Genomic DNA, 27,541 nt, shown 5'->3' on the forward strand with positions numbered 1-27,541 from the left:
ATGCAAGATAGAATAATAAAACGAGACAAGGAAAAAAATATTGAAGCCAAAACACGTGAGCAGCACACTTCTCCGATCAATGATCTTCAAGTGTTCTTCAATGCTTCAAGTAGTCACGACCGATACAAGCTTCTGAATATCTTCGGTTCTTTCTCAACGTACGTATTATGAAGCTAGTAATTCTCAATTGGTCGTTCTCTCTCTCTAAGTTCTCTGTGTACGTCCATCTTCAATATATAGGCTAGAATCCTTCTTCACAATATTTCCTTGTATGCGTAGGATTCCTTAGATTTGATCATATCAAATCTACAAAGATTGAGAAATAAATCAATTAGATATGATAATGATAGATATTATAATAAGCTTATCAATATCTCAAAACAGCTTACCTAAGTAAATAAATAACTTATAAACGTTACTTCATGTCCAAGAAAGACAAAAGATATTAAATAAATTCTTTTCAAAAACTTGAGATTTTAAAGGAATAAAATATTCCTTTCAGGTTCGTCTCTCATTGCAAATAATGAAAATTCCACTTGGTTATCACCATCAGGTGATTTTGCTTTCGGATTCCAACAGATGGTTCCTGGTGGAGGCTACTTTCTTGCCATCTGGTTCAAAAACATACCCGAAACAAGTGTAGTTTGGTCTGCGAATCGCGATAATTTAGCCGAACAAGGATCTAAGATTCAACTCTCCTTAGATGGGAGAAAGTTGGATGATCCAAGAGGGCAACGGATTTGTTCAGCTGATGTGGGGAGCTCTAGCATGGCCTACGACGCCATGCTTGATACCAATGACTTTGTGCTAGCAGGAAATTCATCTGTGGTTTTGTGGCAGAGTTTAGATCATCCAACCGATACCATGTTACTAGGCAAGATATTGCATATAAATGGGAGATTGGTTTCCAGCTTTTCGTTGACGAATTACTCGAGTGGGAGATTTGTGTTATTAATGCAAAATGATGGTAATCTTCTGTCCAACACCAGAAACTTCCCTCGGGATGATATGATCGGTACATATTGGGCTACAATGACTATGACCGTAGGGTTCCAAGTGATCTTCAACGAATCTGGCTACATCTTCCTCACAGCAGAGAATGGAACTATACCTGGTTTCCTATCTTCAAATGGTTCTTCAACCGGACAATATTACCAGAGAGCGGTATTGGATTATGACAGGGTTTCCAAGCATTGTGTGTATCCCTAGTTTGGTCATACGACAGGTGGAAGGCCAATGAATAGGTCCGTTTTGGACTTCTTACCTAAGAATATATGTCTCCGTACACCACTCGTTTTGGCATGGGATGCGTGTGGCTTCAACAGCATATGCTCCCTGGGAATTGATCAGAGGCCTGACTGTATCTGTCCCACCAGTTACTCTCTTTTGAATACAAGTGACAAGATGAGCGGAAGAAAGCAAGATTTTGTCGCACAGAGTTGTTATCAACAATCACAAGATACATCCCTTTTCACTTTTGTGGACATGCCTAACAACAATTTTCCTGGTGGTGATTACATAGCATACCAACAAGTTCAAGAAGATTGGTGTCGACAGTCCTGTCTTGATGATTATCTATGCGCCATTGCTATCTATAGAGACAACAAATGTTGGAAGAAAAGGTACCCACTTTTGAATGGAAGAATTGACTCGGGGATAGGGGGAAAGCATTGATAAAAGTAAGGAAAGGCAATGCCACATTAGCCCCGCCTAGTAATAATAATTCGAAAAAGAGCAACAGATCCACTCTCAATATCACAGGATCTGTTCTGTTTGGAAGTTCGGTGTTCGTAAACGTAATCCTGCTCATTGCTTTATTGTCGTTTGGTTTTCATTTAAAACGACGAGAATCAAAGATTCTTCATCCGTACTCGGCCCTTTCGGGAGTAGCGAACCTAAGAAGTTTCACTTTCAAAGAATTACAAGAGGCAACAAATGGATTCAAGGAAGAACTTGGTAATGGGGCTTGCTAAACTGTGTAAAAAGGGACTCTGGAGGACCGAAACGGCCCTTTGAGCGTTGTAAAAAAGCTGAATAAGATAGCCAATGAAGCTGAACAAGAATTCAAAGCTAAATTGAACTCAATCAGACGAACTAATCACAAAAATCTGGTTCAGTTACTAGGATACTATGATGAAGGTGAAAACATGCTTCTTGTTTACCAATACATGAGCAATGGCTCGATAGCGAGCTTTCTTTTCTAGAACTCGAGGCCGAATTGGTACCAAAGAGTACAGATCGGATTTGGAACCGCAAGGGGACTCTGCTATTTGTATGAATAGTGCATGTAGTAGCCCGTACCCTAATTCAGTAATTAAAGGATTAATGCTAATTAAATAAATTGGTTATCGGACGGATCGGAAGCTCCAAAGGCACGATCGGAAGCTCCGAACAGGAAAGGAAGCTCCGATGAGCCATCGGAGGCACCGATGACATTATGTCATCCATGACGTGTGGTTAGATCGGAAGCTCCGATCAGGATCGGAAGCTCCGATCACCCCTATCCGGAGTCAACAAGTGATATTTTGACACGTGGCAGATCAGGATCTTCGGAAGCTCCGATGGCAGGATCGGACGTTCCGATCTAGGTTCGGACGTTCCGATCGAGGATCGGAAGTTCCGATCGTTGTCTATAAATAGAGGGCCAAGGCTTCATTTCCAATTGCCAATTCCGAGTATTTCCCTCTCCTTTCTAGTTTATTCGAGTTGTTCTAGTCTTCCTAGGCTTGACCCGGTGGTCGTTGAGGCGTTCGACAGTCGTAGCAGAGTTGTGCCCAAGTTCTGGAGGCATCGACATCAAAGGGCTAACAACGGACGAAGGTATAGCTTTTGCTTCCTATAAATATTTAGGAGTATGCAATAGCTTAGTTAAGGCTTTTAGAGCACTTTAATGATAGAAGTATCATTTGGCAGTGTAGAGCAGACTATAGGCGTGGACCTAGAGTTGGTAGAGCTTGCACTGATTTGAGGTACAAAAGTACTGTTCGAGATATCCTGACTGAGTATGCATGTATTATGTGACTGCATGGTTTATATGTCATTGATTTATGCTGCATTCATTTGCATATTGAGCTATCTCCTTCGAGATGTCTGTTAGTAGGGTTATTCCCTATCCTGTTAGTGGTTGGACTTACATCGATTTGGGTCCGGCATATCCACTGGTATTATGGTATGGGAGCCACCACCTGAAGCGACGGCACAACGTGCTACACACCAGGGCCCGGTCTGTCTATGTTATCTGATCCTTGACCTCGAGTTTATAGGGAGTTCACTTTGCATGCATGTATACTCATACTCTCGTACTGAGCGTCTTATGCTCACGTCTCGTACTTTGTGTTTCTGGACACCCTATTCCATGGGGCAGGCTTGCGATTAGAAGAGGCGGGTGGATCCAGGAGGGGCTAGTAAGTGGTTGACCAGTTGGAGCTTCATCTAGGTTTTATTTCTGTGGTTTTGAGGTTGATGCAGCTATTCGATTTGGTTGTATATTATTTGGACAAATTACAGATTCCTTTACTTGGGATTGTATAATGTTTATGGTTTCCGCAGTTTTATTCTGATATTAGATTAATTAAGTTAATTGCATGCCTAAGTTCTTTTAGTAGGTGATCCGGGTAAGGGTCACTACATTTATGGTATCAGAGCATGCAAATGTATTCTTGGGATTTAGTCTCATCATGAGGTATTTTTGTAGATGGCAAATCATGATGACCAGAGTTCTCATGGCAGTATTGGTGGGCGTTGGGGTGATGCCGACCGAGAGCATCATCGAGAACGGCGTCATCGTCATCATGAAGACGAGCGTTTCACTGTGCGTCGATTCTTAGCTATGGGTCCTAAGCCCTTAGTTGGAGGTGAGTCTCCGGAGGATGCGAAGAACTGGTTAGACCGCATGGAGACGACTTTTCAGACTTTCCAATGCACCGAGGAGTAGAAGATGGAGACCCTTGGCTATCTTCTGGATGGGCGAGCCCGTAGGTGGTGGAGGTTTACTTCTGCACCCTTTATTGCGGCGAGAGGAATGGCCACCTGGGCCGAGTTCCGCACAGCTTTCCAAAAGCGGTATTTTCCTCCTGCACTCCGTCAGTCGAAGGCAGGAGAGCTATTGAGTCTGCGACAGGGAGACATGTCTATCGATGAGTATCAGCAGAGGTTCTTTGATCTGGTATCCTATTGCCCCGAGATTGCTGATAGCTCAGAGATGAAATATAATCTGTTCCTTCAGGGCCTTAACCCTAAGATCCATGACCGTGTGGCGGTTGGAGACGACATGTCCTACGAGGGTTTGGTGAGCCGTTGTCACTAGGTGGAGGACAGCATTCGGTGGAACAGTTCTTTCCCTCAATCGAGGCCTGCTAGTTCTTTGGGTCCCCGTGCCCAAATTTTTAAGAAATCTGGATCTACTACTTCTTCCTCTGGTTCTGGAGGTGTTGTCCGTTTCGGTAAGAAGGACAAGTGTGATCACTGTGGGAAGAACCATCCATCCGACAAGTGCCACAGAGCTTGTGGAGCTTGTTTACGTTGTCGAGAGACTGGTCATATCCGGAGGGATTGTCCACTATCTGGGGGAGGCGGTTCTGGTTCAGGTTCAGGATCGGGTTCTCAGGACACCATTCAGCAGAGGTCGCAGGGACAACCTGCTGGGAGTTCTCATTTGAGGCCACGAGCTTCTGGCCAGGTGTTTGCCCTGAGACATGATCAGGCTGTGGAGGAGAATGAGAAAGTAATCGCAGGTACATTTCTGCTTTATGGTATACCTGCTCTTGTACTTATTGACACTGGTGCATCTCATTCCTTCATTTCTGCACGTTTTGTTAAGAGGCATAAGTTACCATGCATTGCACTAGACGTAGTGATGTCTGTTTCTACTCCGGCGGGCCAATCTGCTTTGGCTAAGCGTCTAGTGATGGGTTGCCCTTTAGAGTTCGAGGGTAACATTTTGATTGCGAATCTCATGGTCCTGGCGATGGACGACTTTGATTGCATTCTGGGAATAGATATGTTGACTACCTATCGAGCTTCAGTGGACTGCTATCAGAGATTAGTACGCTTTCATCCGGAGGGGAGTGAGAGCTGGTTTTTCTATGGTGAGGGAGCGCGACCCCCGATGCCTTTGGTATCAGCTTTGAGAGCCCGTCGGGGAAGGCTACCTTATCTATGCAGTTGATTTGTCCGCTGAGAGTATTGGGATAGAGAGCATTCCTGTTGTGGATGAATTTCCAGATGTATTTCCTGATGAGATTCCGGGTTTTCCTCCTGCTAGGGAAGTCGAGTTTGGCATAGAGTTGATGCCGGGTACTTCGCCTATTTCTCGAGCACCGTATCGTCTGGCTCCGTCAGAGATGCGCGAGTTGAAAAATCAGCTACAGGATCTTTTGGACAAGGGGTACATTCGTCCTAGTGTATCTCCTTGGGGAGCTCCTGTTCTCTTTGTAAAGAAGAAGGATGGGTCGATGCGGTTGTGCATTGACTATCGGCAGCTGAATCGAGTCACTGTGAAGAACAAGTATACGTTGCCTCGTATTGATGATTTGTTCGATCAGCTGCAGGGCACGTCAGTTTACTCCAAGATTGACTTGAGATCTGGGTATCATCAGTTGAGAGTCCGTGATCAGGACGTAGCCAAGACTGCATTCCGTACTCGCTATGGGCATTACGAGTTCCTAGTGATGCCATTTGGTTTGACTAATGCGCCGGCTATATTCATGGATTTGATGAACCGTGTCTTCAGGGAGTATTTGGACAAGTTTGTCGTGGTCTTCATTGACGACATCTTGGTGTATTCGCGTAATATGGAAGAACATGTTTCTCACTTGCGGTTGGTACTGCAGACTCTTCGAGATGAGCAGTTGTATGCCAAGCTGAGCAAGTGTGAGTTCTGGATGGATAGAGTGGTCTTTCTTGGCCATATCATATCCAGGGAGGGGATTTCTGTTGATCCAAGCAAGATTGAAGCGGTACTTAATTGGTCGCGTCCGACGACAGTTGCTGAGATCCGTAGTTTTCTGGGTCTAGCAGGGTATTATCGTCGCTTCATTCTGAATTTCTCTCAGTTAGCTCGACCTTTGACGCAGCTTACCCGCAAGGGTGTGGATTTCGAGTGGTCCTCCGAGTGTGAGGAGAATTTCTGTGAGCTTCGACGGCGGTTGACTTCTGCGCCGGTGTTGGCATTACCGTCAGGATCTGGAGGGTATGTGGTATACACTGATGCTTCTCTTCAGGGGTTAGGTTGTGTCCTGACTCAGAATGGGCATGTGATCGCATACGCTTCTAGACAACTGAAGCTTCACGAGGACAACTATCCAGTCCATGATTTGGAATTGGCAGCCATTGTGTTCTCTTTGAAGATCTGGCGTCATTATCTGTATGGCGAGAAATTTGAGATCTTCACCGACCATAAGAGTCTCAAGTATTTGTTCACTCAGGCAGAGTTGAACATGAGGCAGAGACGTTGGATGGACTTGCTTAAGGACTATGATTGCGAAATTAAGTACCATCCGGGAGCTGCTAATCTCACCGCTGATGCCTTGAGTCGCAAGGTGCGACTATCCGCACTTCAGACATGTTCGATGTCTAGTGCGATCAGTGACTATTGTACTTCAGGTTATACCTTCAAGCATAAGAAAGGTATGCAGAGTATCCAGATGTTTGCGATATTATCTGAGCCAGCTTTGTATTCGCGGATTCGAGATGCTCAGATGTCTGATTCAAAGACCCAGCGCTTAGCTCGTCTAGTTAACGAGGGTAGCTCGTCTGGATTTCATTATCAGTCAGATGGATTTCTGTGTTTGTCTGGTAGGCTTGTGATTCCGCAGGATGAAGAGTTGCGAGAGGAGATTTTGTCTCAGGCACATCGCACTAAGTTGAGTATTCATCCTAGGAGCAACAAGATGTACAAGGATCTACGTACTCGTTTGTGGTGGAAAGGAATGAAACGCAGTGTTTATCAGTTTGTTTCGAGATGTTTGGTGTGTCATGTAGTGACCCTTACCCGGATCACCTACTAAACAGAACTTAGGCATGCAATTAATTCAATAAAACAGATATCAGAATAAAACTGCGGAAACCATAAACATTATACAATCCCAAGTAAAGGAATCTGTAATTTATCCAAATGATATACAACCAAATCGAATAGCTGTATAAAACCCAAACAACAGTAATAAAACCTAAGCGAAGCTCCAGCTGGCCAACCACTAACTAGCCCCTCCTGGATCCACCCTCCTCGTCCAATCGCAAACCTGCCCCATGGAATAGGGTGTCCAGAAAATACAGAGTACGAGACGTGAGCATAAAACGCTCAGTGCGAGAGTATGAGTATACATGTATGCAAAGTGAACTCCCTATAGACTCGAGGTCAAGGATCAGATAACAGAGACAGACCGGGCCCTGGTATGTAGCACGCTGTGCCGTCGCTTCAGGAGGTGGCTCCCATACCAAGATAACCGTGGAAACGCCGGACCCAAATCGATGGAAGTCCATCCACTAACAGGATAGGGTACAACCCTACTAACAGACATCTCGAAGGAGATACAGCAAGATGCAAATGAATGCAGCATAATGTCATGGCATATAAATCATGCAGTCACATAATACATGCATACTCAGTCAGGATATCTCGAACAGTACTTTCGTACCTCAATACAGTGCAAGCTCTACCAACTCTAGGTCCACGCCTATAGTCTGCTCTACACTTGCCAAATGATACTACTATCATTAAAGTGCTCTAAAAGCCTTAACTAAGCTATTGCATACTCCTAAATATTTATAGGAAGCAAAAGCTATACCTTCGTCCGTCGTTAGCCCTTTGATGTCGATGCCTCCAGAACTTGGGCACAACTCCGCTACGACTACCGAACGCCTCGCCGACCTCCGGACCAAGCCTAAGAAGACTAGAACAGCTCCAAAAGGACTAGAAAGGAAAGGAGAACTCATTATTGGCAAATGAAAGTGAAGTCTCGGCCTTCTATTTATAGACAACGATCGGAACTTCCGATCCTTGATCGGAACGTCCGAACCTCGATCGGAACGTCCGATCCTGCCATCGGAGCTTCCGAAGATCCTGATCTGCCACGTGTCAAAATATCACTTGTTGATTCCGGATAGGGGTGATCGGAGCCTCCGGTCCTGATCGGAGCTTCCGATCCAACCGCACGTCATGCCTGACGTAATAACATCGGTGCCTCCGATCGCTCATCGGAGCTTCCGATCCTGTTCGAAGCTTCCGATCGTGCCTTCGGAGCTTCCGATCCGTCCAATACCCAATTCAATTAATTAGCATTAATCCTTTAATTACTCAATTAGGGTACGGGCTACTACATTCTCCCCCACTTAAGATATTTCGTCCTCGAAAACAGATCTTAAGTACCGAACGCAAAGACAGAAATCAGAAACATTCTTTATTCAAATCAAACGTTTACAGAGTTTGCAACTGAATACAACTTAAAGAATGAAATCAAAACAACTCAGGATGGTCTTTACGCATCCTATCCTCAAGCTCCCACGTAGCTTCCTCAGTGCCTCGGCGCTGCCACTGAACTAAAACCAAAGGAATGACTTTGTTCCGTAAAACCTTATCCTTATAATCCAGGATACGAAGAGGTTTTTCAACATAAGTCAAATCCTTGTCTATCTGAACCTCAGACCGCTGCAGAATATGAGATTCATCCGCCACATACCGCCGTAACAGAGATACGTGGAACACGTCGTGAATACTGGATAGATGCGGTGGCAAAGCTAGTCAATAAGCCAAATCGCCAATGCTCTCCAAGATCTCAAACGGACCGATAAATCTGGGAGACAACTTGCCCTTAAGGCCAAATCTGAGAATCTTGCGGAAAGGTGACACTCTCAGAAACACTTTCTCCCCGACCTCGAACTGCAAAGGCCTACGCTTGATATTAGCATAGCTGGCCTGACGATCCTGTGCAGTCTTAATCCGTTTCTTGATCTGATCAACAATGTCTATCGCCTGCTGGATAAATTCCGGTCCCACAGCCTGTCTCTCCCCCACTTCTTCCCAGAAGAGTGGAGTACGACAACGTCGCCCGTACAACGCCTCAAAAGGTGCCATCCCAATACTAGTGTGATAGCTGTTGTTGTAAGCGAACTCGATCAATGGCAAATGATCCTGCCAGGCTGAACCAAAATCCATGATGCACGCTCTAAGCATATCCTCTAGGGTACGGATAGTGCGCTCTGATTGACCATCAGTCTCCGGATGATAGGCTGTACTCAAACTGAGAGTAGTACCCATCGCACGCTGAACACTCCCCCAGAATCTAGAAGTAAACCTGGGGTCCCGATCGCTGACAATGCTCACAGGCACTCCATGAAGTCGAACGATCTCCTGAATGTACATCCGTGACATGCGATCCACAGAGTACTCTCGGCTATAGGCAATGAAATGCGCTGACTTGGTGAGTCGTTCCACCACAACCCAGATAGCATCACAGTTCTTCGGGGATACCGGCAAATGGGTCACAAAGTCCATAGTGATAAACTCTCATTTCCATTCAGGAATAGGCAGACTGTGAAGCAATCCTCCAGGTCGTCGGTGCTCTGCCTTGACCTGTTGACACACCAAACATCTCGAAACAAACTGATAAACACTGCGTTTCATTCCCTTCCACCAGAAACGAGTACGTAGATCTTTATACATCTTGTTGCTCCCAGGATGAATACTCAACTTAGTGCGATGTGCCTGAGACAAAATCTCCTCTCGCAACTCTTCATCCTGCGGAATCACAAGCCTACCAGACAAACATAGAAAGCCATCTGACTGATAATGAAATCCAGACGAGCTACCCTCGTTAGCTAGACGAGCTAAACGCTGGGTCTTCGAATCAGACATCTGAGCATCTCGGATCCGTGAATACAAGGTTGGCTCAGATAATATCGCAAACATCTGGATACTCTGCATACCTTTCTTATGTTTGAAGGTATAACCTGAAGTACAACAGTCACTGATCGCACTAGACATCGAACAAGTCTGAAGTGCGGATAGTCGCACCTTGCGACTCAAAGCATCAGCGGTGAGATTAGCAGCTCCCGGATGGTACTTAATCTCGCAATCATAGTCCTTAAGCAAATCCATCCAACTTCTCTGCCTCATGTTCAACTCCGCCTGAGTGAACAAATACTTAAGACTCTTATGGTCGGTGAAGATCTCAAATTTCTCGCCATACAGATAATGACGCCAGATCTTCAAAGCGAACACAATGGCTGCCAATTCCAAATCATGGACTGGGTAATTGTCCTCGTGAAGCTTCAGTTGTCTAGAAGCGTATGCGATCACATGCCCATTATGAGTCAGGACACAACCCAACCCCTGAAGAGAAGCATCCGTGTAAACTACATACCCTCCAGATCCTGACGGTAATGCCAACACCGGCGCAGAAGTCAACCGCCGTCGAAGCTCACGGAAATTCTCCTCACACTCGGAGGACCACTCAAAATCCACACCCTTGCGGGTAAGCTCGTCAACAGTCGAGCTAACTGAGAGAAGTTCAGAATAAAGCGACGATAATATCCTGCTAGACCCAGAAAACTACGGATCTCAGCAACTGTCGTCGGACGCGACCAATTAAGTACCGCTTCAATCTTGCTTGGATCAACAGAAATCCCTTCCCTGGATATGATATGGCCAATAAAGACCACTCTATCCATCCAGAACTCACACTTGCTCAGCTTGGCGTACAACTGCTCATCTCGAAGAGTCTGTAGTACCAACCGCAAGTGAGAAACATGATCTTCCGTATTACGCGAATACACCAAGATATCGTCAATGAAAACCACGACAAACTTGTCCAAATACTCCCTGAAGACACGGTTCATCAAATCCATGAATATAGCCGGCGCATTAGTCAAACCAAATGGCATCACTAAAACTCGTAATGCCCATAGCGAGTACGAAATGCAGTCTTGGCTATGTCCTGATCACGGACTCTCAACTGATGATACCCAGATCTCAAGTCAATCTTGGAGTAAACTGACGTGCCCTGCAGCTGATCGAACAAGTCATCAATACGGGGCAACGGATACTTGTTCTTCACAGTGACTCGATTCAGCTGCCGATAGTCAATGCACAGCCGCATCGACCCATCCTTCTTCTTCACGAAGAGAACAGGAGCTCCCCAAGAAGATACACGAGGACGAATGTACCCCTTGTCCAAAATATCCTGTAGCTGATTCTTCAACTCACGCATCTCTGACGGAGCCAGACGATACGGTGCTCTAGAAATAGGCGAAGTACCCGGCATCAACTCTATGCCAAACTCGACTTCCCTAGCAGGAGGAAAACCCGGAATCTCATCAGGAAACACATCTGGAAATTCATCCACAACAGGAATGCTCTCTATCCCAATACTCTCAGCGGACGAATCAACTGCATAGATAAGGTAGCCTTCCCCGCCAGACTCTAGAGCTCGACAGGCTCTCAAAGCAGATACCAAAGGCATCGGGGGTCGCGCTCCCTCACCATAGAAAAACCAACTCTCACTCCCTTCCGGATGAAAGCGTACTAATCTCTGATAGCAGTCCACTGAAGCTCGATAGGTAGTCAACACATCTATTCCCAGAATGCAATCAAAGTCGTCCATCGCCAGGACCATGAGATTCGCTAACAGAATGTTCCCTTCGAACTCTAAAGGGCAACCCATCACTAGACGCTTAGCCAAAGCAGATTGGCCCGTCGGAGTAAAAACAGACATCACTACGTCTAGTGCAATGCATGGTAACTTATGCCTCTTAACAAAACGTGCAGAAATGAAGTAATGAGATGCACCAGTGTCAATAAGTACAAGAGCAGGTATACCATAAAGCAGAAATGTACCTGCGATGACTTTCTCATTCTCTTCCACAGCCTGATCATGTCTCAGGGCAAACACTTGGCCAGAAGCTCGTGGCCTCAAATGAGAACTCCCAGCAGACTGTCCCTGCGACCTCTGCTGAACGGTGGCCTGAGAACCCGATCCTGAACCAGATCCAGAACCGCCTCCCCCAGACTGTGGACAATCCCTCCGGATATGACCAGTCTCTCCACAACGGAAACAAGTTCCAGAAGCTCTACGGCACTTGTCGGATGGATGGTTCTTCCCACAGTGATCACACTTGTCCTTCTTACCGAAACGAACAACACCTCCAGAACCAGAGGAAGAAGAAGATCCAGACTTCTTGAAAGTTTGGGCACGGGGACCCAAAGAACTAGCAGGCCTCGACTGAGGAAAAGACCTGTTCCGCCGAATGCTGTCCTCTGCCTGGTGACAACGGCTCACCAAACCCTCGTAGGACATGTCGTCGCCAACCGCCACACGGTCATGGATCTCAGGGTTAAGGACCTGAAGGAACAGATTATACTTCACCTCTGAGCTATCAGCAATCTCGGGGCAATAGGATAACAGATCAAAAACCTCTGCTGATACTCATCTATAGACATGGTTCCCTGTCGCAGACTCAGTAGCTCGCCTGCCTTCGACTGACGGAGTGCAGGAGGAAAATACCGCTTTTGGAAAGCTGTGCGGAACTCGGCCCAGGTGGCCACTTCTCTTGCCGTAACAAAAGGTGCAGAAGTAAACCTCCACCACCTGCGCGCACGCCTATCCAGAAGATAGCCAAGGGTCTCCACCTTCTGCTCATCGGTGCATTGGAAAGTCTGAAAAGTCGTCTCCATGCGGTCTAACCAGTTCTCCGCATCCTCCGGAGACTCACCTCCAACTAAGGGCTTAGGACCCATAGCTAAGAATTGACGCACAGTGAAACTCTCGTCGTCATGGTGACGATGACGCCGTTCTCGACGAGGCTCCTGGTCGGCATCACCCCAAAGCCCACCAACACTGCCATGAGAACTCTGGTCGTCACGATTTGACATCTACAAAAATACCTCAAGATGAGACTAAATCCCAAGAAATCTTTTGCATGCTTTGATACCATAAATGTAGTGACCCTTACCCGGATCACCTACTAAACAGAACTTAGGCATGCAATTAATTCAATAAAACAGATATCAGAATAAAACTGCGGAAACCATAAACATTATACAATCCCAAGTAAAGGAATCTGTAATTTATCCAAATGATATACAACCAAATCGAATAGCTGTATAAAACCCAAACAACAGTAATAAAACCTAAGCGAAGTTCCAGCTGGCCAACCACTGACTAGCCCCTCCTGGATCCACCCTCCTCGTCCAATCGCAAACCTGCCCCATGGAATAGGGTGTCCAGAAAATACAGAGTACGAGACGTGAGCATAAAACGCTCAGTGCGAGAGTATGAGTATACATGTATGCAAAGTGAACTCCCTATAGACTCGAGGTCAAGGATCAGATAACAGAGACAGACCGGGCCCTGGTATGTAGCACGCTGTGCCGTCGCTTCAGGAGGTGGCTCCCATACCGAGATAACCGTGGAAATGCCGAACCCAAATCGATGGAAGTCCATCCACTAACAGGATAGGGTACAACCCTACTAACAGACATCTCGAAGGAGATACAGCAAGATGCAAATGAATGCAGCATAATGTCATGGCATATAAATCATGCAGTCACATAATACATGCATACTCAGTCAGGATATTTCGAACAGTACTTTCGTACCTCAATACAGTGCAAGCTCTACCAACTCTAGGTCCACGCCTATAGTCTGCTCTACACTGCCAAATGATACTACTATCATTAAAGTGCTCTAAAAGCCTTAACTAAGCTATTGCATACTCCTAAATATTTATAGGAAGCAAAAGCTATACCTTCGTCCGTCGTTAGCCCTTTGATGTCGATGCCTCCAGAACATGGGCACAACTCCGCTACGACTACCGAACGCCTCGCCGACCTCCGGACCAAGCCTAAGAAGACTAGAACAGCTCCAAAAGGACTAGAAAGGAAAGGAGAACTCGGAATTGGAAAATGAAAGTGAAGTCTCGGCCTTCTATTTATAGACAACGATCGAAACTTCCGATCCTTGATCGGAACGTCCGATCCTGCCATCGGAGCTTCCGAAGATCCTGATCTGCCACGTGTCAAAATATCACTTGTTGATTCCGGATAGGGGTGATCGGAGCCTCCGGTCCTGATCGGAGCTTCCGATCCAACCACACGTCATGCCTGACGTAATAACATCGGTGCCTCCGATCGCTCATCGGAGCTTCCGATCTTTTTCGAAGCTTCCGATCGTGCCTTCGGAGCTTCCGATCCGTCCAATACCCAATTCAATTAATTAGCATTAATCCTTTAATTACTCAATTAGGGTACGGGCTACTACATGTCAACAGGTCAAGGCAGAGCACCGACGACCTGGAGGATTGCTTCACAGTCTGCCTATTCTTGAATGGAAATGGGAGTTTATCACAATGGACTTTGTGACCCATTTGCCGGTATCCCCGAGGAACTGTGATGCTATCTGGGTTGTGGTGGATCGACTCACCAAGTCAGCGCATTTCATTGCCTATAGCCGGGAGTACAATGTGGATCGTATAGCTCGGTTGTGAAGGGGATCGGTTAACTCGTGCTCGGAAACGCAGCGGAAATATAAAATTTTTTAATAAAAGAAATCCGAGCACTTATGTAGTATTCAAAAACTCAAACAACCATAGGGTGTTTAGAATTTTACCTATCAATCTCAAAGATTGATTTATGGCTCCAACCAAGTTGATAAACAACTAGGCTCTTGAAAATGGTAGACTCAATCTACAAGCTTCCAAGAGCACTCCTTGCTCAAAATGGATTCAACTATTCGAGCCTTCGAATTAGGTCCACGACTAGACGATCTAAATCCACTCTAAATATGCACTAGAATATTTAGAGGATTTTCCATTGAGATTTTCTTTTCCTTCTTCCACAAAAATGAAAGAAAATTTTGGAGGAAAACTTGAAGAAGGTTTCGGCCACTTCAATTAAATTATTGGAATGGAATGGATTGTTTTGTGTGTATATATTATTCCAAATAATATATTAAAGGAGAGGGATTAATGAGTACAATTAATCCATGCATGGAAAATTGCAAGGCATGCATGGAAAATTGCAAACCATCTTACAACCCTTCAAATTCCATACACACACATATATATATCATATATATATATATATACACGCCTATATATATATACATATATAAATATATATATTTAAATGTAATTTGAACTTATTTTTAATTAATTATTAAACCTAAACCCAATTAAGTTTAATCAATTAATTAAATTTAACTTGAACCCATTCAAGTCCACTAGTATCAATAATTATACAACACTATATTAATTTGAGCTCTACTAGACTCAATAGTGTTTAATTAATTCAACACTTGAATTAATTTAATTATTTGTACATTAAAATGTCTACTAGTGTTAAATTAATTCAACACTTGAATTAATTAACTAAGTTCAAAATAATAGTTTAGAAAATCACCATTTTCATAAACTAATTATTTTAAGTCAACTTTTAATCTTGGAACACATTCACAAATTAAAAGTTACTTATTCCATTCATTCTCCAATTTAGAAGTCAAACTTCTAATTTATTTTACTTATAAACTCCTTTATAAGTTGTTCAACACATTGAACTTATTTTAATCTCAACGGGATCTAGAAAGCTAGTACTTGTGTGACCCTCAATGGTTCACTGATACAACTAGCAGTGGGTTCACATCTCCATGTGATTCGGGATCAACAAGTCCCTTATATGAGCATACCCTATATAGCTCCATTCTTATTAATCAACACATTGATAATAAGAACGTCAGAAAACTTAAGTCTGATAGTACCCAACCAGTCATGTAAACATCTAGCAGCATTGCTTACATGACTCCCTAGGTATCAAATGATAGTGCCTGCAAGAACCAATCAATTATGGTTAGCGTACAGTACGGTCCCTTCAACTCATATATCCCGACCGATTATACAACCATTGGTTTATCGAGAGTTGTCATTGAATTGATAACTATGTGTCATGCCGTAGTTGCATCGAAAGTGTAATTCAAGAAACTCCTTTCTTAATTACCACTTACTCTGATCAGAGATTTCAGCTACGTATGCATGATATAACATAGGATATCCATACCCGTAGGTAAGCGGTGAATCCCCGACTACAATGAATTGACTCCTATATGTTTCGTCACAACACCCAACATTGCCACTTGATGACCCCAGATGAGTCGGTAAACAAGTCAAAGTGAAGCACTAGCATATAGAGTCTCCATGTTGTCCCGGGTTATAGGACTAATGGTGTACAACCATAAACTAGGACTTCTCCACTCGATAAGTGAGAACCACTCGGAAAATCCTTTAGGGAGGGTTGTTCAGTGCACTCTACAGGGAGCACCTATTTGCATGCTTGGACATCTCCATGTCCCCTACCAATGAAACATGGTACTCACATCGCAAATACTAGTCTCAAGCTCGAGCGGCCTTTATCCTTCTTTATGGCGGCTGAATCGACTAGGAACAGTTTAGAATATACAGTATTCCAAATATAAGTTTCATGATAGTCATCACATGACCATCTCATATTCTTTCTACTATTTGTATATTCAAGGGCTTTATCTATGCAGCATGCATGGGTATAAAGATAAAGATGTGCCAAATTAAATAATGTCAAATATTATTAAAATAAAGATTGTCATACAAGAGTTCTCTCAAGGACCATCGGCCAACACATTGGCTCGACGGGCACCTACTCTAACAATCTCCCACTTGCACTAGAGCCAACTACCCATATTCTTCAAACCCATTGATTCGCGATGCTTTTCGAACAATGGTCCTGGTAAAGGCTTAGTTAGTGGATCAGCAACATTATCTGCGGAGGCGACTCTGTCTAACAAGACATCTCCTCGTTCCACAATTTCCCGGATGATGTGGTATTTTCTCAGTACATGTTTGGATTTCTGATGAGACCTTGGTTCTTTTGCCTGAGCAACTGCACCAGTGTTGTCGCAGTACACCGGGACTGGATCAACTCCATTAGGAATAACGCCCAACTCTTGGACGAAATTCCTAATCCAAACAGCTTCCTTTGCAGCATCGGATGCAGCAATATATTTTGCCTCAGTGGTTGAATCCGCAGTGCTATTTTGCTTGGAACTCTTCCAATAAACAGCAGCACCATTGAGCATGAATATAAAACCGGAAGTTGACTTCGAATCATCAACATCGCTTTGGAAGCTAGAGTCGGTATAGCCTTCCAATTTTAGTTCTCCACCCCCATAAACTAAGAACATATTCTTAGTCTTTCTCAAATACTTGAGAATGTCTTTCACAGCTTTCCAGTGTGGAAGACCAGGGTTCGATTGATATCTACTTGTAACACTAAGTGCAAAGGCCACGTCAGGACGTGTAGATATCATCGCATACATGATACTACCAATTGCAGATGCATATGGAATGCGTGTCATCGCTCTATCTCTGCATCATTTTTGGGAGACATGGACTTGGATAGAGACACGCCATGACACATTGGTAGATGTCCTCTCTTAGACTCATCCATCGAGAACCTCTTCACGATGGTATCAATGTATGTGGACTGGGTGAGACCAAGCAATCTTTTCGATCTATCCCGATAGATTTGTATTCCCAATACAAAATATGCTTCACCCAAGTCCTTCATCGAGAACTTACTCGATAACCATACTTTAGTTGATTGCAACATTCCTACATCATTCCCAATGAGTAGAATGTCATCAACATAAAGTATCAGGAATGTCACAGCACTCCCACTGACCTTCTTATACACACATGGTTCCTCAGGATTCTTAGTAAACCCAAACTCTTTGATTGTACCATCAAATCTGAGGTTCCAGCTCCTAGATGCCTATTTGAGACCATAGATAGATCTCTGAAGTTTGCATACTTTATGCTCACTTCCGATAGATGTGAACCCTTCAGGTTGAGACATGTAAATTTCTTCCTTAATATCCCCATTAAGAAAAGCTGTCTTCACATCCATCTGCCATATTTCATAGTCATACCATGCGGCAATGGCAAGCAATATCCTTATGGACTTGAACATTGCGACTGGAGAAAAAGTTTCTTCAAAGTCAACTCCTTGCCTTTGAGTATAACCTTTTGCCACCAATCGAGTCTTGAAGGTCAGAACCTTCCCATCCGTCCCAAGCTTCCTCTTGTAAATCCATTTACACCCTATAGGAACAATTCCTTCAGGTGGATCCACAAGATTCCACACTTGGTTCGAATACATGGAATTCATCTCAGATTCCATAGCTTCAAGCCACTTGGATGAATCGGCATCAGACAATACTTCCTTGAAGGTCCTTGGATCACATCCATGGTCAGGCTCATCTTGGCCCTCTTCAAGAAGCAGACCATACCTCATAGGTGGTCTTGATATCCTCTCGGATCTTCTAGGAGCTAGTGTCTCCTCTCTTGGCTGTTCGGGTGTGGATTCCACAATCGTGGGTGTTTCTCGAACTTCTTCGAGTTCTATCATCTCCCATTTTCTATCCAATAGAAATTCCTTCTCCAAGAAGGTTGCATTCCTAGAAACAAACACCTTTGTTTCTTTGGGATGATAGAAATAATATCCAACCGAATTCCTTGGATATCCCACGAAGTAGCATAAAATGGATTGAGCATCCAATTTATCTCCCACTATCTGCTTCACATAAGCAGGACATCCCCATATTATTAGATAAGAATACTTTGGAGATTTTCCCATCCATATCTCATATGGTGTCTTATCAACTGCCTTTGAATGGACATTGTTCAACAACAGTGCCGCTGTCTCAAGTGCATATCCCCAAAAGGATGGCGGCAACTCCGTGAACCCCATCATAGACCGAACCATGTCCATCAAAGTTCGATTACGACGTTCTGAAACACCATTCAACTGAGGTGTACCAGGAGGAGTCCACTGTGAGAGAATCCCATTCTCCCTAAGATACTCTTGGAATTCAGTACTCAAGTATTCACCACCTCGATCCGATCGAAGTGCCTTGATGCTTTGTCCCAATTGTTTTTCTACTTCATTTCTGAATTCTTTGAACTTTTCAAAAGCTTTAGATTTGTATTTCATCAAATACACATACCCATACCTAGAGAAGTCATCGGTAAAGGTAATGAAGTAAGAATTTCCATGCTTAGTGGTGATGCTAAGTGGACCACACACATCTGTATGGATCAAATCCAACAGTCCCTTGGCTCGCTCCACATGGCCCTTAAAGGGAATTTTGGTCATCTTTCCTTTTAGACAGGGTTCACAAGTAGTAAGAGAATTAATATCAGACATATCAAATATGCCTTCTCCCACTAGCTTGTTCATCCTTTTAAAAGATATATGACCTAATCGAGCATGCCATAAGTGTGCTGGATTTAGAGTATCTTGTTTTCTTTTGGATGTTGTTGATATCTCTTGGACATTATACGTAGGAATATCTTTTAATTTTAAATTATAGAGATCATTTTCCAATTGTCATGTACCAATTAAACATTCATTCTTGTAAATATTGCAAACACCTTTGCCAAATAAACAAGAATATCCATCTTTATCAAGCACAGAAATGGAAACAATGTTTTTCACCAAATCTGGTACAAACAAAACATCTCTCAAACATAATTTAAAATCATTGTCCAACAATAAGTAAACATCTCCAATAGCTTTGGCTGCAACTCTTGCCCCATTGCCCATCCTCAAGAAGGTCTCACCATCTCTGAGTCTCCTACTTCTTGTCATCACCTGCAAATCATTACAGAGATGTGAGCCACAGCCGGTATCCAATACCCAAGAAGAAGAGTTAAGTGAAATGTTTACTTCAATGTAGAACATACCTTTTCCAGAACCATTCTGGTCAAGATATTCCTTGCAATTACGCTTCCAATGTCCAGGTTTCTTACAGTGATGACAGACGTCATTAGTCTTGTTAGCCTTAACTGGTGTGGCTACCACAACGGGACTCGGAGCTTGCCTCTTCAAGGGCACATTCTTTTTGGGAGCTTGGAAGGAACGCTTCTTTCCTTTCCCATGTGGTCTATTCTTTGAACCAGATGAAGATCCCACATAAAGAACCGGCTTCTCTTTCTTGATTGTGGATTCAAACGTAACAAGCATGTTAACCAACTCCTCAAGGGTTGGATCTAACCTGTTCATGTTGAAATTCACCACAAAAGGATCAAATGAGCTAGGCAGTGACAAGAGCAACACGTCTGTGGTCAACTCAGTTGGTAGCACAAGATCCATGCTAACGAGTTTCTCCACGAGCCCAATCAACTTCAGGCCATGCTCATGGACCGAAGCCCCATCTCGCATGCGCAAAGTGATTAGCTCCTTGACAATCGCATGTCGAAGTGGGCGTGTTTGTTCACCAAAGAGTTCTTTGAGATGCAAATGAATGTCAGCAGCATGATTTGCACTCTCAAAACGTCGCTGAAGCTCATCATTCATAGAAGCCTGCATATAACACTTGGCTTTCAAGTCATGGTCACACCAATCCTTGTAAGTCTATAGCTCCTCAGGGCTACAATCAGTCGGAGCCGCATCAGGGGGCGACTCATCAAGTGTGTATGCAATCCTTTCCGAGTTCAAGACAATTTTCAAATTTCTTAGCCAATCGAGGTAATTTGGACCGGTCAGTAAATGTTTGTCGAGTATTGAAAAAAACGGATTGCGAATTGATGACATTGTCAAAACTTGTACTGAAAAATAATAACAGATAAATGTCAATGACTATTTTAAAATATTTAATAAGATATAAAGTATGGACTTTAACTTTATAAATTTTTTACTCCCACTGTTTTGACATTTTTACTACCCTCTAGTAAAAACGGGAAACTCCTTTCCTCAGTAGGTACATAAGGTCCAATTAGCCAATTACGATCCCGAATAATATCAGCCAATCATAATTTCTAAAAGGTAGTTTCCAATTGCATCTCCATGCAACCCTTACGTAAACTTTTGTCTCACGCTTGATTAGGACCCAATAATATGACGTCGTTCATCTTTACGTGTCAAGCCTTACCCATCGATATCGAACCTTAATGGACGGTCGCCATGAGTTCCCCCAATAATATGAGCCGAAGTCATGGGAGTTCCACGTAGTTCACATCACCATGTCAATGGATGTCACAGCTTTCCGGCATCCAAGCCCCCCAATAATATGAGCCGAGCATTGAATACGGGTAGCGTTCGTCATGCATCCATTGTCGATGGAAGACATGGAAATTATAAACAAATTTATAATTCCCCTTTTCGGGCTTGATATAAATTTTGAATCTAATTCAAAATGAGGGTTTTTAATTTTGAAAAGGTCTCATCATTAATTTTAAAGATCGCCATGTTTGATCGTATGTTTGCCGGATTCATGCAACTTTGTTATTATAAAATAATAACGCACATACTAATTAATAAGGATGATTAATCGCCCCAAAAACTATTTGGCCCGTGTGAGCCAAACACGGGCCTAGGTCCAATTCCTAGGGAATGCATGGGATGCAAATGCAACAATTACATAAGCTTCCAATATTTACATGTCTTGAATCTTCATAATTCATCATGGCCCACCATCTTCCAATCTTGAACTTCCGCTATTAAATATTTTACATGAAAATATCCATGGCAAATAGGGATACATCTCATGGGGTGGGAACGAGCCATAAACCAAGCCCACTTTGTAATTTGATAATTATTACAATCATTCAACACAAAATATCCTAGCATACACCTAGCAAATTGGTCTTGGGCTTTTAATCATCCTTCATGCACAATATCACATATCATACACCATCAATTAATTATCTCAATAATTAATTGATCAAATATTATATATCTTGGTCCAATCACTAACCACCACAATTATAAAATAAATTAACAAAATAAACAAACACCTTTGTTTACTTTCAAATTAATTTATTTATAATTGAATTTCTTGTAAATCACAATTTACTATAAATAATCAAAGTCACACTTTAACTATTTATTTTATGAGAAAAATCACATATTATAAAGTTTAATTTTTCATAAAAATCAACTATAATATATTTAACAATTTAGGGCCTATGACACATGATATTTCAAAACACCTTTGAAAAACTCAAGTCGTCATAGTCGTCACCGAAACTCCGTCGCCGGATTTCGGCCAAAAATTTTTTTTTTTTTTTTTATTAAAAATATGGGGCAGCCCACGGCTGCCCCTAGGAAACCTTCGGGCAGCCCAAGGGCTGCCCGAAAATAAAAAAATAATTTTTTATATAATTTGCCCTAAAAGTTAAAATATTGATTTTCTCATGCGGTTAGAAATTGACCTCAACATAATATCCATCAAATACTACACAAAAGAGTAACCTAGGCTCTGATACCACTGAAGGGGATCGGTTAACTCGTGCTCGAAAACGCAGCGGAAATATAAAATTTTTTAATAAAAGAAATCCGAGCACTTGTGTAGTATTCAAAAACTCAAACAACCATAGGGTGTTTAGAATTTTACCTATCAATCTCAAAGATTGATTTATGGCTCCAACCAAGTTGATAAACAACTAGGATCTTGAAAATGGTAGACTCAATCTACAAGCTTCAAAGAGCACTCCTTGCTCAAAATGGATTCAACTATTCGAGCCTCCGAATTAGGTCCACGACTAGACGATCTAAATCCACTCTAAATATGCACTAGAATATTTAGAGGATTTTTCATTGAGATTTTCTTTTCCTTCTTCCACAAAAATGAAAGAAAATTTTGGAGGAAAACTTGAAGAAGGTTTCGGCCACTTCAATTAAATTATTGGAATGGAATGGATTGTTTTGTGTGTATATATTATTCCAAATAATATATTAAAGGAGAGGGATTAATGAGTACAATTAAGCCATGCATGGAAAATTGCAAGGCATGCATGGAAAATTGCAAACCATCTTACAACCCTTCAAATTCCATACACACACATATATATATATATTATATATATATATATATATATATATATATATTATATATATATATATATACACGCCTATATATATATACATATATAAATATATATATTTAAATGTAATTTGAACTTATTTTTAATTAATTATTAAACCTAAACCCAATTAAATTTAATCAATTAATTAAATTTAACTTGAACTCATTCAAGTCCACTAGTATCAATAATTATACAACACTATATTAATTTGAGCTCTACTAGACTCAATAGTGTTTAATTAATTCAACACTTGAATTAATTTAATTATTTGTACATTAAAATGTCTACTAGTGTTAAATTAATTCAACACTTGAATTAATTAACTAAGTTCAAAATAATAGTTTAGAAAATCACCATTTTCATAAACTAATTATTTTAAGTCAACTTTTAATCTTGGAACACATTCACAAATTAAAAGTTACTTATTCCATTCATTCTCCAATTTAGAAGTCAAACTTCTAATTTATTTTACTTATAAACTCCTTTATAAGTTGTTCAACACATTGAACTTATTTTAATCTCAACGGGATCTAGAAAGCTAGTACTTGTGTGACCCTCAATGGTTCACTGATACAACTAGCAGTGGGTTCACATCTCCATGTGATTCGGGATCAACAAGTCCCTTATATGAGCATACCCTATATAGCTCCATTCTTATTAATCAACACATTGATAATAAGAACGTCAGAAAACTCAAGTCTGATAGTACCCAACCAGTCATGTAAACATCTAGCAGCATTGCTTACATGACTCCCTAGGTATCAAATGATAGTGCCTGCAAGAACCAATCAATTATGGTTAGCGTACAGTACGGTCCCTTCAACTCATATATCCCGACCGATTATACAACCATTGGTTTATCGAGAGTTGTCATTGAATCGATAACTATGTGTCATGCCGTAGTTGCATCGAAAGTGTAATTCAAGAAACTCCTTTCTTAATTACCACTTACTCTGATCAGAGATTTCAGCTACGTATGCATGATATAACATAGGATATCCATACCCGTAGGTAAGCGGTGAATCCCCGACTACAATGCATTGACTCCTATATGTTTCGTCACAACACCCAACATTGCCACTTGATGACCCCAGATGAGTCGGTAAACAAGTCAAAGTGAAGCACTAGCATATAGAGTCTCCATGTTGTCCCGGGTTATAGGACTAATGGTGTACAACCATAAACTAGGACTTCTCCACTCGATAAGTGAGAACCACTTGGAAAATCCTTTAGGGAGGGTTGTTCAGTGCACTCTACAAGGAGCACCTATTTGCATGCTTGGACATCTCCATGTCCCCTACCAATGAAACATGGTACTCACATCGCAAATACTAGTCTCAAGCTCGAGCGGCCTTTATCCTTCTTTATGGCGGCTGAATCGACTAGGAACAGTTTAGAATATACAGTATTCCAAATATAAGTTTCATGATAGTCATCACATGACCATCTCATATTCTTTCTACTATTTGTATATTCAAGGGCTTTATCTATGCAGCATGCATGGGTATAAAGATAAAGATGTGCCAAATTAAATAATGTCAAATATTATTAAAATAAAGATTGTCATACAAGAGTTCTCTCAAGGACCATCGGCCAACACATTGGCTCGACGGGCACCTACTCTAACAGGTTGTACATTCAGGAGATCGTTCGACTTCATGGTGTGCCTGTGAGCATTGTCAGCGATCGTGACCCCAGGTTCACTTGTAGATTCTGGGGGAGTGTTCAGCGTGCGATGGGTACTACTCTCAGTTTGAGTACTGCCTATCATCCGGAGACTGATGGTCAGTCGGAGCGCACTATCCGTACTTTGGAGGATATGCTTAGAGCGTGAGTTATGGATTTTGGTCCAGCCTGGCAGGATCATTTGCCATTGATCGAGTTCGCATACAACAACAGCTATCATACTAGTATTGGGATGGCACCTTTTGAGGCGTTGTACGGGCGACGTTGTCGTACTCCACTCTTCTGGGAAGAAGTGGGGGAGAGACAGGCTGAGGGACCAGAGTTTATCCAGCAGGAGATAGACATTGTTGATCAGATCAAGAAACGGATTAAGACTGCACAAGGATCGTCAGGCCAGCTATGCTAATATCAAGCGTAGGCCCTTGCAGTTCGATGTCGGGGAGAAAGTGTTTCTGAGAGTGTCACATTTCTGCAAGATTCTCAGATTCGGCCTTAAGGGCAAGTTATCTCCCAGGTTTATCGGTCCGTTTAAGATCTTGGAGAGCATTGGCGATTTGGCTTATCGGTCCGTTTGCCACCGCATCTTTCCAGTATTCACGACGTGTTCCACGTATCTCTGTTGCGAAGGTATGTGGCGGATGAATCTCATATTCTGCAACGGTCTGAGGTTCAGGTGAACAAGGATTTGACCTATGTTGAGAAACCTATTCGTATCCTGGATTATAAGGATAAGGTTTTACGGAACAAAGTCATTCCTTTGGTTTTAGTTAAGTGGCAGCGCCGAGGCACTGAGGAAGCTACTTGGGAGCTTGAGGACAGGATGCGTGAAGACCATCCTGAGCTGTTTTGATTTTATTCTTAAGTTGTATTCAGTTGCAACTCTGTAAACGTTTGATTTGAATAAAGAATATTTCTGATTTCTGTATTACATTCAGTACTTAAGATCTGATTTCGAGGACGAAATATCTTAAGTGGGGGAGCATGTAGTAGCCCGTACCCTAATTGAGTAATTAAAGGATTAATGCTAATTAAATAAATTGGGTATCGGACGGATCGGAAGCTCCGAACAGGATCGGAAGCTCCGATGAGCGATCGGAGGCACCGATGATATTACGCCATCCATGACGTGTGGTTAGATCGGAAGCTCCGATCAGGATCGGAAGCTCCGATCACCCCTATCCGGAGTCAACAAGTGATATTTTGACACGTGGCAGATCAGGATCTTCGGAAGCTCCGATGGCAGGATCGGACGTTCCGATCTAGGTTCGGACATTCCGATCGAGGATCGGAAGTTCTAATCGTTGTCTATAAATAGAGGGCCGAGGCTTCATTTCCAATTGCCAATTCCGAGTATTTCCCTCTCCTTTCTAGTCTATTCGAGTTGTTCTAGTCTTCCTAGGCTTGACCCGGTGGTCGTCGAGGCGTTCGACAGTCGTAGCAGAGTTGTGCCCAAGTTCTGGAGGCATCGACATCAAAGGGCTAACGACGGACGAAGGTATAGCTTTTGCTTCCTATAAATATTTAGGAGTATGCAATAGCTTAGTTAAGGCTTTTAGAGCACTTTAATGATAGTAGTATCATTTGGCAGTGTAGAGCAGACTATAGGCGTGGACCTAGAGTTGGTAGAGCTTGCACCGATTTGAGGTACGAAAGTACTGTTCGAGATATCCTGACTGAGTATGCATGTATTATGTGACTGCATGGTTTATATGTCATTAATTTATGCTGCATTCATTTGCATATTGAGCTATCTCCTTCGAGATGTCTGTTAGTAGGGTTATTCCCTATCCTGTTAGTGGTTGGACTTTCATTGATTTGGGTCCGGCATATCCACTGGTATTATGGTATGGGAGCCACCTCCTGAAGCGACGGCACAACGTGCTACATACGGGGGCCCGGTCTGTCTCTGTTATCTGATCCTTGACCTCGAGTTTATAGGGAGTTCACTTTGCATGCATGTATACTCATACTCTTGTACTGAGCGTCTTATGCTCACGTCTCATACTCTGTGTTTCTGGACACCCTATTCCATGGGGCAGGCTTGCGATTGGAAGAGGCGGGTGGATCCAGGAGGGGCTAGTCAGTGGTTGACCAGCTGGAGCTTCGTCTAGGTTTTATTTCTGTGGTTTTGAGGTTGATACAGCTATTCGATTTGGTTGTATATTATTTGGACAAATTACAGATTCCTTTACTTGGGATTGTATAATGTTTATGGTTTCCGAAGTTTTATTCTGATATCTGATTAATTAAGTTAATTGCATGCCTAAGTTCTGTTAGTAGGTGATCCGGGTAAGGGTCACTACAGTGCAGCACTCAAATCATACACTGCGACGTCAAGCCTCAAAATGTACTCTTGGACGGATCCCTGGTTTCAAAAATATTGGATTTGGGCTTGCAAAACTTATGAGGGAAGATCAGACCCGAACAATTACCGGGATCCGGGGAACCAGAGGATATGTAGCTCCTGAATGGTTCAGAAACATGCCTATCACAGTGAAGGTCGATGTTTACAGCTTCAGTATCTTGCAGTTGGAGCTGATATGCTGCAGAAGGAACGTGGAAACAGGTGTGGCCGAGGAAATTCTGGCTGATTGGGGCTATGATTGTTACAAAGACGGTACATTGCACTTTTTAGTGGCTAACGAAGAGGAAGCCAGTAAAGATATCAAACGGTTCAAGAAATTCGTGATGATCGCGATTTGGTGCATTCAAGAAGATCCATCGTTGAGGCCTAACATGAAGAGATTTTTGCATATGCTTGAAGGATCTATTGAAGTGCCTCTTCCACCGGACCCTGAATCCTTCATCGATTAGATCTTGAGTATCATCATATCATATTTGTCCTTTAATTTTTTGATTTGGTGCTTTTAAGATGAATGGAGTACTAATAATAATGAAGTTGAGTTTGGAGCTAGGAAATAAGGATGATTTGTTTTATTAATTAGTCATGTTGAATTACTGATTTTTG

The 27,541-nt window shown here is 42.6% G+C and overlaps 1 pseudogene; it reads left to right on the forward strand.

Annotated features, from left to right (window-relative positions):
* LOC140873963 (G-type lectin S-receptor-like serine/threonine-protein kinase LECRK3) lies at positions 1-27,387 on the forward strand (annotated as a pseudogene).
* The last annotated feature ends 154 nt before the right edge of the window (positions 27,388-27,541 follow it).

This window comes from Henckelia pumila, chromosome 1 (assembly GCF_033568475.1).
Source record: "Henckelia pumila isolate YLH828 chromosome 1, ASM3356847v2, whole genome shotgun sequence".
NCBI classification, from domain to species: domain Eukaryota; kingdom Viridiplantae; phylum Streptophyta; class Magnoliopsida; order Lamiales; family Gesneriaceae; genus Henckelia; species Henckelia pumila.